Genomic DNA, 6,000 nt, shown 5'->3' with positions numbered 1-6,000 from the left:
TCCCCCAAGCTAGAGCGATGCTTTCTCCTTTGCGAGGCCAAAAATTTATATATATAATTACGATCACGATAAACAAGATGCATATCATAAAACTTCTGATGCAATTCCAATTTCAATCGGTTGTAGTTCCATGATCCCATATCATCACATAGCCTAAACCATGTCAATGCCTTTCCCTTCAAAGATAAAGGGAAGACCTTCTTCTTGATAACATCCTCGGGCATACTTGCAAGCTTAAATAATCCACAAACTTCATCCACATAGATTAGGTGCAAATCGGGATGTAGTGTTCCATCACCTGTGAAAGGATTACCTAGCAGTTTCTCTGTCATACCCGAAGGAATTTCAAAGTAAACATTTTTAGTAGTTTCAATAGGTTGAGGAGAAACTCTTTGCTCTACTGGTTGGGCTGAAGATACCCCAAACAAGCCCGTCAAAGGATTATGTTCCATAGTAACAAGTGACAGTAAATTTTAGCATACTATATAAATTTTTCCTTACCAAATTCCACCTACCAAAGACGCTTAACTCCCCGGCAACGGCACCAGAAAAGAATATTGATGACCAACAAGTATAGGGGATCTATCGTAGTCCTTTTGATAAGTAAGAGTGTCGAACCCAATGAGGAGTAGAAGAAATTGATAAGCAGTTTTCAGTAAGGTATTCTCTGCAAGCACTGAAATTACCGGTAATAGATAGTTTTGTGATAAGGTAATTTGCAACGGGTAACAAGTAATAAATGTAAATAAGGTGCAGCAAGATGGCCCAATCCTTTTTATAGAAAAGGACAAGCCTGGACAAACTCTTATATAAAGGAAAGCCCTCCCAAGGACACATGGGAATTATTGTCAAGCTAGTTTTCATCACGTTCATATGATTCATGTTCGGTACTTTGATAATTTGATATGTGGGTGGACCGGTGCTTGGTTACTACCCTTCCTTGGACAAGCATCCCACTTATGATTAACCCCTCTTACAAGCATCTGCAACTACAAAAGAAGTATTAAGGTAAACCTAACCGTAGCATGAAACATATGGATTCAAATCAGCCCCTTACGAAGCAATTCATAAACTAGGGTTTAAGCTTCTGTCACTCTAGCAACCCATCATCTACTTATTACTTCCCAATGCCTTCCTCTAGTCCCAAACAATGATGAAGTGTCATGTAGTCGATGTTCACATGACACCACTAAAGGATAGACAACATACATCTCATCAAAATATCGAACGAATACCAAATTCACATGACTAATTATAGCAAGACTTCTCCCATGTCCTCAGGAACAAACGTAACTACTCACAAATCATATTCATGTTCATAATCAGAGGGGTATTAATATGCATAAAGGATCTGAACATATGATCTTCCACCAAATAAACCAACTACCATCAACTACAAAGAGTAATCAACACTACTAGCAACCCACGGGTACCAATCTAAGGCTTTGAGACAAAGATTGGATACAAGAGATGAACTAGGGTTTGAGAGGAGATGGTGCTGGTGAAGATGTTGATCGAGATCGACCCCCTCCCGATGAGAGGATCGATGGTGATGATTTCCCCCTCCCGGATGAAAGTTTCCCCGGCAGAACAGCTCCGCCAAAGCCCAAGATTGGTTCCGCCAAGGTTCCGCCTCGTAGCGGCGGAGTTTCGTCCCATGAGCTTGCTTATGATTTTTTTCTCGGACGAAAGACCTCATATAGCAGAAGATGGGCAACGGAGGCCTGTCAGGGGGCCCACGAGGTAGGGGGCGCGCCCGGGGGGTACGGCTTGCCCCCCACCCTCGTGGATGGTGGGTGGCCCTCCTCTGGTACTTCCTTCACCCAATATTTTTTATATATTATGAAACATGCTCCCGTGAAGTTTCAGGACTTTTGAAGTTGTGTAGAATAGGTCTCTAATATTTGCTCCTTTTCCAGCCCAGAATTCCAGCTGCCGACATTCCCCCTCTTCATGTAAACCTTGTAAAATAAGAGAGAATAGGCATAAGTATTGTGACATAATGTGTAATAACAACCCATAATGCAATAAATATCGATATAAAAGTATGATGTAAAATGGACGTATCACCCACCTCCGAAGCCTTTGAGAGAGAATCTTTGTGAGGACAAAACCCAAAACACCCAGAGCCCAAAGAGTGTTTGTCATCACTATAGTCTTTCTGTTCCGTGTGAACAGAAGACTTATTACACTTGAAGACTGTGATCTTCTAGTCGGTTAGGCCTCGCGTTCTGAGCATCCAAGAGTCATTGTGGATTGCCGGTGAACAAAGTCTGTGAAGGTTTGAAAGTCTACCTTGAAGACTTACCTGAGTGATTTGGCGAGGTCTGAGTCACCTTAGCTCAAGGGGAATAAGGTGAAGACGTGGTCTTCTGAGTTCAAACTCAGCCTCCCTAACTAGATGTACAATTGTCACAACAACTAAAACTAGTCTACCAAATCCTCATCTTCATCGAGCAACTGGTTCTATCACTTCACTCCTTTACTTATAATTTAGCTTCGTGAAGTCATTGCTTGCCTGCTTTGCTTGAATACACTATGTGAAGCCATTCACTCGGATTGCATATTTGGCCTCACGCTGTCTTCCTATTCTGTTCTGGTCTACCTAGCAGCTATTTGTCTTTGTGCATCTTTTGTACTGTACTTTGACTCTATTGCATGGCTAGGGGTAGCTTCTGTTTCGTTGTATCTTATTTAGTTATTGTTTCAGTTGTCTTTCTTCGAAGACATTGCATGTTTCGAAGACTTTCATAAAAATTGCCTATTCACCCCCCCCCCCTCTAGTCAATAGCTAGCACTTTCAACTAACAACATAGTTCCTCTTGGGTCCTCAAGAACGGAATGGACTACTCACAATCCATCATAATGAACATGATTATTGGGGCAATGATATGGATAACAATCTGAACATACAAATCATCCATCAATAAACCACTAAGCATCAACTACAAAAGTAGTAATTAAGACCATGAAGTGATCTTTTTTATATCTGGCATAATAGTTCATACATTTAAAAGGGTATGGTGATGGAGATGGAGATGGAGATGGTGAAGATGGAGTTGGTGATCTCAACAAAATAAGCCCTCCGGGAGAGAAATTGCTATTGTGTCTTTCAACCTCGCTCCCACGAGCGTAAAACCCCGCCAAATAGAATCAAGGTTTTTGGGATGATATAGGACCAAGGTTGCTTGAGAGGGGCCAGTGGGTACCCTATGGGCCAATGCGGTGGATCTACGCAGCCCAAGGCATGGCCATGTGGTGGCCCATGTGGGCCCCGCAGACCATGCCCTGGCCTTAGCCTGCCCCCACACTCTCCTTCTAGGAATGTCTCTCAATTTTTTTCTTTGTTGATCTTTTTGGTGCTTTATGGCAGTTTTCCAAAACTTCCCCCTCCTCGACCGCAACATGCAAAATAAGAGGAAATAGGAATAAGAATGGCGTGATAACATGCAAAACATGGATACTAGTGAGGGATTTATAATAGGAAATAGTGATGCAAACTAGACGTGTGAGTGGTGCACAACAAGTAGGCCTGCAAGTGATGTGATGTGGCAAGGAGGCATGGACACATCCGACTGGACGATGGGAGAAAAGGAACAACACAAGACGAAACTCTTGAACTGAATGTTGAAAAGAGAGAAGTACCCATGTCCAACTGGATGAAGATTAACTTTTTTGGAAAGGAGGATCAAATCCTAGCATCTACATCGGCTGATTCACACAACTATAACCAATTAATTATTCAAGATGCAAAACAAAGGTAATCCCAGCATACCATTTGAATGCGGCAAATGTCCATCCCATCTAGTAATGCCTCTCCGACATTGAACAGGTGCAGACACCGAGGACACAACATGCGCGACGCTCTCGACCGGTGAACTTCTTCAATGCTAGCGCCAGTGAGAGGTCATGTCCGCTCTGGGCTGGTGTAAATGTGGAGTTGACGCTTTAGAGAGGAATGAATGTCGGCAACGGCTTCGGGCAGGAAAGGGGGTGAGCGAGGGGGAGGGTTTAGGGTGGGTCAAGGTTTTCGGACATGTACGTGGCAACGGTTCAGACGCCCGCAATCCCTCCAGTTTGCTTTCAATTTGCATGAAAAAGGACATTCGAACCAGCGAGCAGACTGATATAGAACTGCGTTCAATGGCAAAACATGTCCAACCTGTGCAGTTCAAATGGATGGGGCGGCTTGAGGTTACACATTATATATGCCCTTATCTCTCGCAACCTCCTCCACGAGCAACGTATGTTCCTTCATACTTTTTTTATCCTGCAAAAAGTCCTAGTGGCCAGACTGTTCGAGCCAAAACAGGCCTGACTCTCCGGCCTGTAAGTTTTTAGCCCATATGGCTAGAGTTTTCCCACCACCACATATGCCCCTCCGCCACTTAGTGGAGAGGTTGACTAACACAAAAGGAAGAACCCTAGATTTGAGAAAAAGCTCCCTCTACTTCTCCCCACACCAAATCGAAGATTCTAAGAATATTTGTGATAGTTCTTGAGAGAGATTTCACCCGAAGCATAGATCCACTCCTCCTCTCTCTTTTGGAAAAAGTAATTTGTGATTTGAGCAAGTTTTAATAGCATTTCCCCCTTGATCTTCTTACACCTGGAGGTTGGAGACTCCTAGGAGGTAGGATTCTTCCGCGAGGAATCAACTTGTGATTTACCATCATGAAGTTTGCAAAGGTTTGGAATCCACCTCAAGGTCTACCACTAGTGGTTTAGAATCACATTTGCTGTGATATCTCAAGGACGAGAATAGGGTGATCCTTGGTGTTGGTTTGCCTTCGTGGTAACACCCATCTCCCCGACATTGACCGGCTTACCTCCAAGAAGGTGAACATCGGAATACATTCTCTTCAACGTGTCTTTGTTTATCTCTAATCCCAGCTCCCTATGGTTTACACTGGTCACTTGGCATTGCATTCAGTATAACTTGTTGAACACATTATATCGTATTGCTTATCTCACTGTAGCAGCTTTTTTAGGCTCACATTTATATTCACATAGTCTAAACTCACTAATAGTCGACTAAATTTATAATTACGCATATTCACCCCCTCTAGGTCCATATAGCTCCTTTTAACACCACAATCGTGTCATTCTACCCTCTTATGAGTAGTGCTAGAATTGATCACACTTGCAGTTGTTGTGTTACCTCCACCCTAGATAGGTGCCAATATTTTGTCAATAAATTGTGTGCAAGCTGCCAGTCTTGGGGCTTTAAAATCACATGTTTTATCAATAACATGCTTTACATCATATGGCATGTATCCCCCTAGCAACATGTCATCCATCTGAGAGGAGACCTTGCATTGGACTTTCTCTAGTAATGTAAGATCAGTTACTCGCGTTTCCTAAGTGAATAGGTTAGCGAAATATGATCGCATAAGAGTATTGGGAGAACAATACCTTCAACCCATAAATTGTGTTTGTTTTTAAACGACTTATACTTATACGATTTTGCCCTGATCAACCATAAGGGTCAAAAAATGGGGTGTTCTTGTCACTAATTCTGAGCAAGATGACTCCCGAGTGTTGCATCCACTGGATCTCTTCCAGTTCAAGTAAAAACCCAATAAGTTCAAGAATGTCCTTTCTTCTTACTTTGATTCGTCATCTACATGGGCTCACATCACATTTTTTCTAGGTCTCACTGAGCCTTTCTCAATCATTTTTTCTCGGTTTCTTCAAAACATGTTGGTCCTAGTCATGGAAAATTCCATGCATGTACCTAGCTTGCCCAACACCACCTTTCGTTGCATTCAGACATGATTCCTCCCATGCTCGATGGACCATGTCACTAAATTAGGTCTCCTGCAACCAACACACCTCAAAGGCCCCCTAGCCTTTCTGTCTACTTGTTGAATTTTGGTGGAAGTTATTGTCCACCATAATAGTGGATGATCAGAGTGATTATACTCGAGACTTTGAAACCCTTCATAAGGGAATGTTAGCTACCAACCATTGTTGCATGCACCCTTGTCCAACCTTTTC

This window comes from Triticum urartu, chromosome 7, assembly GCF_003073215.2.
Source record: "Triticum urartu cultivar G1812 chromosome 7, Tu2.1, whole genome shotgun sequence".
Classification (NCBI taxonomy): domain Eukaryota; kingdom Viridiplantae; phylum Streptophyta; class Magnoliopsida; order Poales; family Poaceae; genus Triticum; species Triticum urartu.
Note: the sequence above shows the minus strand (reverse complement) of the source record.